This window comes from Macaca fascicularis, chromosome 12 (assembly GCF_037993035.2).
Source record: "Macaca fascicularis isolate 582-1 chromosome 12, T2T-MFA8v1.1".
Classification (NCBI taxonomy): domain Eukaryota; kingdom Metazoa; phylum Chordata; class Mammalia; order Primates; family Cercopithecidae; genus Macaca; species Macaca fascicularis.
The window spans coordinates 13933967-13945380 of NC_088386.1; positions in this window are offsets into that span (position 1 = coordinate 13933967).

Here is an 11414-nt window from a genome sequence, read left to right on the forward strand (position 1 = left end):
GATATTATATATAGAAAACCCTGAAGAATCCACAAAAAATTGTTAGAGCTAATTAATTCAACAAAGTTGCAGGATACAAGATCAACACTTAAAAATGAGTTGTATTTCTATATACAAACAATGAACAATTCAAAATAAAATTAAGAAACAATTCTACTTATAATACCATTAAAAAGTATAAAATATGTAGGAATAAATTTAGCCAAAAAGATGCAAGGCTTGTAAATGAAAACTAAAAAACATTGCTGAAAGAAATTTTAAAAGACCTAAATAAATGAAAAGACATGCCGTATTCATACACTGAAAGACAACATTATATTATTAAGATATCAGTACTTCTCAAAGCAATCTACAGATTTAATGCAATCCATATCAAAATCATAACAGCCTTTCTTCATTGTTGTTGCAGAAATAGAAAACTCAGTCCTAAAATTTATGTGGAATCTCAAGAACCTGGAATAGCCAAAATAATGTTGAGAAAAGAATAAAGTTGAAAGACTCATAACTCACAGGTTCAAAACTGACTACAAAGCGACAGTAATCAAAAAAGTGTGGTACTGGCATCAGGATACACATATACACCAATGGAACAGAATTGAGAGTTCATAAATAAATTCATACATCAATGGTCAATTGATTTTTGAACAGTGCCAAGACCATTCAATGGGTAAAAGAACACTCTGTTCAACAAATGGTTCTGGAACAAATGGATATCCGCAAGTAAAAGAAAGATGTTGAATCCTTACCTCACACCTAATGCAAAAATTAACTCAAAATCTATCAAAGACTGAAAGTTAAGAGCTAAAACTATAAAACTCTTAGGAGACAACACAGAGGAAAATCTTCAGAGCAGTAGCTTGCGCGCTGGTTTGTTAACTATGACACCAAAGGCATAAGCAACAAAAGAAAACAATGGATAAATTGGGCTTGTCAAAATTTGAAACTTGTGCATCAAAGGACAAGTTGACAAGTTGTGCACTAGTAAGAAGGTAAAAAGACAACCCACAGAATGGGAGAAAATATTTGCAAATTATATATTTGATAAGAGTCTAGTATCCAACATATGTGAAGAACTTTTTCAATTCAGCAATTTAAGTTTCTCAATTTTCAAAAGGGCAAAGGACCTGAATAGATATTTTTCTAAAGAAGATATACACAAATGGCCAACAAACACCTAAAACGATGCTAAGTGATATTAGTCATTAGGAAAATGCAAATCAAAAGCATAGTGAGATATCATTTTATACCTACCAGGATGGCTACAAGAAAAATGAAAAATATTAATAACAAGTGTTAGCAAGGATACAAAAAAATTGTAGCCCTCATGAAATATATATAATGGTGCAGCTACTGTGAAAAACTGTTTGGCAGTTTCTCAATAAGCTAATCATAGAATTACCATACGACCCAGCAATTCCACTCCCACCTATACTCTCAAAAGAATTGAAAAACTTATACATGAATGTTCATAACAGCTACGTTCATAATAACCAAAATGTGGAAGCAACCCAAATGCCCATGAACAGATGAATGGATAACTAAATGTGGTATGTCCATACAATGGAATATTATTCAGCTATATAAAGGAATGAAGTACTGATACATGGTATGTCATGAGTGAACCTTGAAGGCATTAAGGTAAGTGAAAGAAGCCAGGCGCCAAACAGTACATACTGTATGAATCCATTTATATGAAACGTCCAGAATAGGCAAATTTATAAAGACAGAAATTAGATCAGTGGTTATCAGTAGCTAGACACAGAGGAAAATGGGGAGTGACTACAAATGGGTATAGTAGTGCCCCTTTATCATTGAAAGATGCATTCCAAGGCCCCCAGTAGATGGCTGAAACCACGGAGAGTACTGAACCGTACACACATGATGTTTTTCCTATATGTATATACATAGGATCAAGTTTAATTTACAAATTAGGCACAGTAGGAAACTCAGCAATAGTAAAATAGGACAATAATAACGATACACTATGATAAAAGTTATGTGAATGTGTCTCTCTCTCTCAAAATATTTTATCGTACTGTACTCACCTATTTTCAGACCATAGTTGACTGTGGGTAACTGACACCATGAAAACGGAAACATCAGGTAAGGGGAACTACCATATAGATTTTCTTTTTGAGGCAGTGACAAGGTTCAAAAATTTGTAGTGAAGGTTGCACAACTCTGTGAATATGTGTAAAACCATTAAATTATACAGTTTAAATGGGTAAATTATATAGTATGTGAATTATATCCCCAAAAAAGCTACCCATAAAAAGTTATAAAAAAGAAAAGATAATCTCAGCACTTTGGGAGGCCAAAGCAGGAGGATTGCTTGAAGTCAGGAGTTCAAAATCAGCCTGGGGAACAAAGCAAGACTCCATGTCTACAAACTGTAAAAAGAAATTAGCTGGACTTGGTGGTGTGTGCCTGTGGTCCCAGCTACTTGGAGGTTAAGATGGGAGGATTACCCAAAAAGTCACTCCAGCCTGGACAACAGAGTGAGACCCTATCTCAATAAATAAATAGGGACAAAAGTAAAACAAGAAAATATTCATAGGGGCTAGACTCCTTCAACACCTTCAGATCACCTGGCAGGCGACTGACTTGTGCGCACTGCAGAGAGAGAAGGACCTCCCAGTTTCCACTGAGATTCTCACACTGGCCTCCACTGGTTATTCTGGGTTCTCCTGTTCCAGGCCATGACTCCCCTCGACTTCCTCCAGACATTGCGGATGACAAGCAGGGCCTGTGGCAGTTTGGTGCTTTGTCCCACCCACTTGTATTTTGGGATTCAAGGTGACACTTTGTCACCTACTTTTGTTGTCCATAACTTTTCAGTTTTGGTTGCTGTTTTCACATGAGCACCCTGGAAGCTCCAAACATGATTCTGGTATCGCTGTCACCATCTTCCTAGGCCTCCCGTTGGAGAGCTTTGTGAAATACCCCTTTTTGATATGGATTTCAAATATGTTTTCCCAATTTACATTTGTCTTTTGTCATTTGAGCAGCTTGGATGGGGGACTTGGATAATGAGGAGATGGGGGAATTTGGGGATCATGGGCGGCTTGTCACCTTGCGTCCCATGTGAGCTGGCAGCAGCACTTCCTAATCACCCAGGGAGTCCATCTTATCCCCCTCTTAACAGCCCTGAGGCTCCATAAAGTGATTAGACTTTCTCATGTTGTTATTAGTATTTTTCTCTTGGGCTTCTTCAATAGTACAATTCAGTTCACTTATTGCTCAGAAAATATTGCTATGGTAACCTATTCTGGCAAGTAAAGCAATTACCTAGAGTTGAAGAAGAAAAAGTTGGACTAAACACCTGAGTACTCAACCATTTATTACCCAAAGGCACTTGAAAGAATTAAGGAAAACAAAGGCAGGTACATTGCTCTGTCCATGACTGATGAGAAAGGGCTTAACCCAACTGGAATGATCAGAGGACAATCCTTTAAAGTAGGGAATGTGGGTAAATTTGATTCCCAGGCCAGTCGGAAAATCAGACTCGCCTGCCAGCTTTCTGTGTGACTTTGCTTCATTAAATACCCTCATTTTCCCTTTTTAATCTTCAACCTCTCTCACCTTTGAATTCTTCTTTCGCTTTGACCAAAAATATGCCTGAGTCTGTTCCATCCTAAGAAAAGCAAACAACGCTGCCTTCCCAGGCCACTCCAGCACCCCTTGACCAAGACTACTGGGCAGCTCAACAACTAGTTTTTAACAGAAAATGTGGCCAGAAAATTAGTACTCATTCCACAGAACACCACTGCTGTGATGGAGACCGTGTGGCTGTGGTCTGGGCATCTTCACTGCCCTTTCTGTAGGAATCACTGCACATCCAAAGTTCTGAGTGGGAGCATCCACATGGCAGAGCCAGGGTCTCGGGCCCATCGTTTGGCATCCAGGGGAACAGGAAGAAGGACAAGCTTTCCATTTTGGATCCTGAAGGGGAGCAAGACACAGCCATCAAACCACAACGACACCTTGTGGCAAAGTTCCCCCATCATATCTGCATATGAGTTAGAATTAGGTCTCACTGCATGTGAGACAGACAGATATGCACATGTGCACACACATACACCCCAGAAAAAAACAAAGCTTAAACTATATTTCTATGTCACACAAATAAAATGTGGAGGTAGAGAGTCTAGTGGTGACATGGTAGCTCTGTGATCATCGACTACTCAGATTCTTTCTGGGTGGTGTCACCATGTTAGCATGTAATCTCCTAGCCCAAGATGGCTGCTTACACTCCAGACATCATTTCTGTTTTCCAGCCAGAGAGATCAAAATGACACAAAGAAGGTAACAACCCAAGGGGATGTGACCACATCTTTCTAGGCTACTTAAGAAGTTGCAATACATGATACTTCCTCTGACATATCATTGACTGGAACTTAGATAACTACAGTTAGGTTTAAGAGGGGCCAGACATGGCTGTCTTCTTCTGGGCAGCCATGTGCCTAGATGAAATCAGGGGCTTTGTAACTGAGGAAGAATAGATAATGGGACTAGTATTTTTGAGAGGTTAAATTCCTGCTATTTTTCACCTTTCTTAAAATATTGAAGAAAGTCCACTATGGCTTCTGTGTTAGTTCATTGTCTCGATTGTCCTTCTTTTTTTTTTTTTTTTTTTTTTTTTTTTTCAGACAAGGTCACACTCTGTCATCCAGGTTGGAGTATAGTGGTTCAATCTCTCTGCTCACTGAAACCTCTGCCTCCCGGGTTCAAGCAATCCTCCCACCTCAGCCTTCTGAGAAGTTGGGACTACAGGTGTGAGTCACCACACCCAGCCAATTTTTTGTATTTTTGGTAGAGATGAGGTTTTGCCATGTTACCCAGGTTGGTCTTGAACTCCTGAGCTCAAGCAATCCACCTGCCTCGGCCTCCCAAAGTGCTGGGATTACAGGAATGAACCACCACATGCAGCCTTCTGTGTTTAAGCCATTTGTTGTATTCTATTCCTTCCTCACTGACTTTATCAATTAAGTTACTCTGGTTGCAAGTAACAGAAAGTGACTATGTAACTTAAGGAAAAATGGGGGGAATAAAAGGCTTACAGAATTGAAGGGAAGGCTTGCAAACCTAGCTTAGAGAAGTCAGAAACTCAGCAGCTCTAGGGACCTGAGAAACAGGAATTATTTGAGAATCTCATTGAAATGCAATACTAAGGTTAGTGAGCTTCAACTATTTTTTTTTCAACAATTTCATCATGACTCCTGGGATTGTAAGTTATATTTGAGAACATGTCATTGATTTAGCTTTTTCTCATGCCTGTACCTCCACTAGGAGAGGACTGAGGGGGAAGAGATAATTCTCTAAAGAATATAGATGCTATTACCAAAAAGAGAAATAGCCAAAAAACCTATAGATGCGTCCTACCCTTCTTCAAATAGAACAATGGTCAATTTCACTGCTCTGGCCCCACCTGCTATTCCCTGCTATGCACCTCACTCCTCTGCCTCATGACCCTCTCACTACAGCCCTGCTAGGCATTTCCACCATTCTCATTTTATGTAAGTTGTTCCCACTGCCTGGAATATCCTTCCAGCCCTCACTCTTCTTTACCAGAGATCTCTACTGATGCCTCCTGTTTTGGCCCATGATTCCTCAGACCACGCTGGGTGTCCATCCCCTGGGCTCCCACTGGCTCCGCTGAGAACAGATGAATTTCTATGTTTCTCCCACTATGTGTAGACCAGGAGTGCCTTATTCATAGGGGTGGCCTTGCTTATCTCTGTTGCCACAGCATCTAGTACAGTGCCTCACACAAAATAGTTACTCAATAAAATTATGATGGCTGGATAAACGGCTCTAAATGTCTTGCTGCAAATTCTCTTCTGAATTCCAGTCTCCTTGCCAGAGCCCCTCTGGCTGTCCAGCTGAATTCTCAACTCTAAACTAAATCTTTCTTTTTTCCTGTCAATTAGCACCTCCTGATTTCTGTTCAACTCCTATTTGCTGAACTCATACTCTGCTTGTGAGACATGAGGGAACAAAGATAAGTAAGATTCAGTCTATGCCTTCAAGAATTGTCTTCATTAGGGTTTCATAACCCCGGCACTATTGACATTTGGGGCTGGATAATCTGTGTGGCGGGCGTCCTGGGCACTGCGGGATGTTCCGCAGTATCCCTGGCCTCTGCCCACTAGATGCCAATAGCATTCTCCTCTCGGTCAGGACAATTAAAAATGTCTCCAGATGTTGTTAAGTGTGCCCTGTGGAGCAAAACTGACCTCAATTGGGAACCACTGGTCTAGATGCAGAGACATAAAGAAACAGAAAGAGAAAATTTCAATATGAAGTAGATGTAAGGACAAGTACCGAAATGGTCTGTGAGGAAATTAAAATTGGAGGCTTTAAAAATACTTGTATCTACAAGGATGAACTGGCCAATAAGCTGAAGTTTAACCAAACAAAATAATTAAAGGACATCATAAGACAGCATTTTCACCGGCGGGAAGGGAGGAAAGGAGCTAACACTTGTTTAGTCTTTGTTATGCAAAACCTGCTTTGCATTTGTTGATTTATTTCATTCTTATGATAACTCAAAGTGTACAGCATGCTCTGCTAACGGCAGCTAATATTTCTGCACTGCTCACAGTGCTAGTTCATATAACCTTTACGATATAAGGGCTGGGTGGCAATTCTGTCTTTACATGTGACAGCCAGGAGGCACAGGGAGGTCCCCTGCTAGTCAGTGACAGCACTAGAATTCAGACAACGGCAGACTCCAGGGTCCAGCCCCACGCTGCCCCTTTGCCTTGGCTCATGCTGTTCACGTTGCCTGCATGCCTTGGCTTCTCCCTTCCTTTCTCCCCTTTGCTGTTAGAACATCCTTCAGGACTCAATTCCAACGCGGAGCCCACCCAGCGCCGTTCTTGAGCGTTCAGTCCTTGAGATGGCGATTTTCTCTCTGTGGTACATTTCCCCCTGGATTTTCTTCAGATCCCTCTCACATAAGTTTGTCGGAGGGGGCTGGAATCACCCTTGCACGCCCAGGCTCTTACTCTTAGTAGCCAAACAAATATACGTGTTATCAGAATGGAGTCCAGGGCGCTGCTCCTAGGGAGTCTGACCTTTTTCTATTTCCTCACCCAAAGCCGCCCTGGTAACCCTCTGTGCTGGAGTCTCAGGGTTGGAGGCCACATCCTCTGTCTTTGCCCCAGCACCTCCAGCCCTGGTTCGGGCCAGGCTCTCAGGCGCTGGCAGATTTCTCCTGCCCGCATCTGAGGACACCGGCAGCATTCCCTGGGGGCAGCAGGGAGGGAAGGGCAGCTCTCCCTGAGGAGGAAGAGGAGGCGGTCAGGGAGCGGGAAAGCGCCCGGCCCTAGGGCTGAGCAAACCGCGCTGGCGTCCAGGTTAGGCGCCCTCCTATCTGCGGTTTACTCTGCGCTTCTGCTCCCTCACTGTGACGTCCGGGTAAGACTGTCCTTCCCAGGGCGGCCGGCAGGCTTACAGCGCTTAAAGTACAGGGGGCACTTGGTCCAGAGCCTCAGCAGCCTGGGAGTCAGAATCCTCTCTCCACGTCCCCCTTAGCGCGTGCTCTGGGCACGACCGAGTCGCGTGTTTGTCCCACTCTTCCCCTATACTCCAACCTTTCTTTCCTCAAGCTGGATAAAATGAACCCTTTATAGCGCTTCTCTGCCAGCAACGGCAAGTCAAAATCACCAGCTGCTCCTCTGACAAGCGTAGCTGGCCGGGTCGCAGCCGCTGTCCTGAGTCGGCACAGCCGAGAGCCCTCTGCTGGGGACATCGGGTGCCGCGGAAAGGCCGGAGACTTCCCAGAAGGAGGCTCCTTTTGGCGTTTTTGGCCTAATGCCTCTGAAACCATGATTTTGATGGTGGGGAGAGAGTGTGAGAAACCGGTAAGTCCTAGAAAACGTCGTTTTTCTCGCTTCTGACCTTCTTCCCGCTTTTCCTGATGTTCCTGGTAATAGTGTGTTAGCTCTTGTTTCTAAGACCTGACTTGGCCTGACTCTGTGCACCTAATCCTTGTGTATTCATTCCTTCCGTTCTACAGATAAGGAAACTGAGTCACAGAGCAGGGAAGTCACTTGCCCCAAGCCTCCTGTATATTCTGCCTGACTCCAGAAAGTGCTGCCTTGGGAGGGCTGACAACCCTTGACTCCCCCTTTCCCAGCTGTGGACACTCCTCTAGAGGCTCCCAGTGATGCCAAGCATCCCGCTTTTGCCTGCCTCCCAAACCTCCAGAGCAGTTTCCCCATGACCTGTCCCGAGGTGAGTTTGCCACTTGTTCTTTTTTCAACGCATCCTTGCCCTCGATGTTTCAAAGTCCTGGCCTTGCTCAAAATGTCCAATTTTCCCTGTGCCAAGGGGTAGAGGCTCCAGGCAGGGAGGGCACGAATGGTGGCAAGCAACCTGGACACGTCAACAAGAGGGAGAGGGAAACCAAACCCTAGCGGCTATTATATCCTTGGGCTAATTATGAGCAACAAAAAACCACTCTGAGAAATTTAAACTGAAACAGAATGAATTGAAAAGATATGAAATAGCTGCTGAACTAGGCTTGCAAAATAGGCAGGAACAAGGGCAGGTAGCTAAAGGGCAGGAACCCAGCCAAAGTCATGGCACACACTCAGTCACACTCAACCTGGTGTGAGTGCGGCTGCTGCCTGGTGCCACAGCTGGAGCTGCCTGTTCCCAACACAGCTGCTTCTGGACCCTGGATGAGAAAGCTGCTACATCTACTGTTTCTGCTCCTGTTTTATTAGTTAGTAACTGATTCACTCTGGGCAAGTGCATGTGATTAGTCAAACCCAGGTCACAGCCCCACCCTGGCTGCATGGGAGGCCTTTCTGCTTGTCCGATGGGAGGTGATCTCAGCAGCCTACCAGTACTTGAAAGGTATTGTCTCCAAATAAAAGGTTGGATGCAGGCTAGGCGAGATGGCTCACACCTGTAATCCCAGCACTTTGGGGGGCCGAGGCGGGTGGATCACCTGACGTCAGGTGTTTGAGACTAGCCTGGCCAACAGGCTCACGTCTGTAATTCCAGCACTTTGGGAGGCCGAGGCAGGCGGATCATGAGGTCAGGAGATGGAGACCACCCTGGCTAATGCAGTGAAACCCCATCTCTACTAAAAATACAAAAAAGTTAGCCGGGTGTGGTGGTGGGTGCCTGTAGTCCCAGCAACTTGGAAGGCTGAGGCAGGAGAATGGCGTGAACCTGGAAGGCAGAGTTTGCAGTGAGCCAAGATCGCACCACTGCACTCCAGGCTGGGTGACAGAGCCAGACTCTGTCTCAAAAAAATAAAAATAAAAATAAAAATAAAAATTAGCCGGGCGTGGTAGCACAGGCCTGTAGTCCCAGCTGTTCAACAGGCTGAGGAAGGAGAATCGCTTGAACCTGGGAGATGGAGGCTGCAGTGAGTCGAGATCGCACCATTGCACTCTAGCCTGGGTGACAGAGCGAGACTCCGTCTCAAAAAAAAGTTCGATACTGGGTAGCCCCTCAAAACAAAATGTGTGTTTTTCCCTCCACAGAAAAGTGATCATCCAGTTGGAATTTTCCACATTCGCCTCTTATATGAAAGGTACGTGTGCCTGATTTCCAGAAGGGAGAGTGGCTTTTTTTCTCAGACATGTGGCCAAGGCAAATTGGTTTCATCTCTGGTCCAACACCAATGGACAGGGATTGAATGGAGCACTGTTGAGGGATATGGAGGTTTTGTCTGGTGCAAGGAGGTTCCATGAAGCTAGGCTGTCCTACTTCTGACACCAGGCATTCAAATGAAACACAGCTGTTTCTCTCTCGAAAGCCCCAGCCTCTCTCTCTTCCGGGCAGCCCTAGTTTGTGAATGACTACAACATACTAACACCATTTCCTTTGCTGGGCACTTTCAGTTTGCAAGGTGACAGTAGAAAATATTTACTAAGAGTCTGTATGTGAATGGATTCTAGTCTGGCTGCTCCCAAACCTAGCTGAGCATAAGCATCACCTGCATACTTCTACCCTGGCAAAGGCCTACTGAATCAGAATCTCCTAGAGATGGGGCAAGAAAATCATAGTCCACTACTAGGACCCGAGGACGCAGGATTTCCAGGCTTAATAAAAATAGCTGGAATATTTGCCTGCATCCGAGGATGCAGGATTTCCAGGCTTAATAAAAATAGCTGGAATATTTACCTGCATCCAAGGACGCAGGATTTCCAGGCTTAATAAAAATAGCTGGAATATTTGCCTGCATCTGTCACATCATTTGGAAAACAATATTGCCACAATTTATGCCTACCTTCTCTCATCTGTATCCCTCCTAAGAAGGATCTGGGCATATTCTTCTGTGTCCTCTGCAGTTTATGACATCTAACAGGTTTTTAATTTATGATGAACCTTCTCTAATCTGTATCCATCCTAAGAAGGATCTGGGCATATTCTTCCGTGTCCTCTGCAGTTTGTGACATCTAACAGGCTTTTAATTTATGATGAATTAGGTTATCCAAAGGCACACTACACTGTTGTTGCCACCCCACACTCAGTAATGTTGAAAACAGCATTAATATACTTGACAGCTACCTTAGGAAGGTGCTGCAGGACTGGACCACTTTCCAAAGCCCAGGTCTGCTCTCCAGAATTCCAAGAGATCCAGACTGTTAGAAATCCTGTCTGTATGCCAAAGCCCAGACTGCCTCAGGGTTTGGGATGAGCCTCTGTATCTGCCGCTGTATGGCAGCAAGTTTTTCGTGTAAGGCGCACGGAGGCAGGTACCATGGACAGAGCACTCAGCAACCGGGCAGTGTCCTGAGCACCGCCTTCTGAAGGAGGAAGTATTTACTTTTGCATCACTCCTGAATCAGCCCCGAGGTTAGCAAGTGGCACCAGCTGGAATTTGAATCCAGGCATTCTGGTTACAGAGCTCTCACTTATAACCCCTGTATAACTTAGGGATCCTGTTTTGGGTATCTTGTTGTATTTATACAAGGCTGGCTGAGACTAAATAAATTTGGACACAGCAATGTCATCACTTGCAGCCCACAGGACCCAAAGACTTACTGGCATGTAGTGATGTGCTTGGCTCCCCCACCTCACATTCTGCCTTCAAACCTTCATGGCTGCAGCCACCTAATCCCACCTGTCAAACACCCACATTTGCCACCAAATGTGCTCTTAGCACAGGAACCTATGAAGCCCTTACTGTGCAAGAGCCTTGCAGATGGTGCTGCTTTCATTCACGGTACGTGATACCAGTAACTGGCTCCTTCTTGTCTGAATATGGCCAGGCTGGTCAAGTCTGGTTGTCTCTTGTCCATAGCCTGGATCATCCTGCCACTGCAATCACAAACAGCACCCAGCAAGTACAGCAGTTCCCCCTTATCCTCCGGGGATACATTCCTGGACCCCCAGTGGACGTCTGAAACTGTGGACAACACTGAACCCTCTACATATTCTTTCCT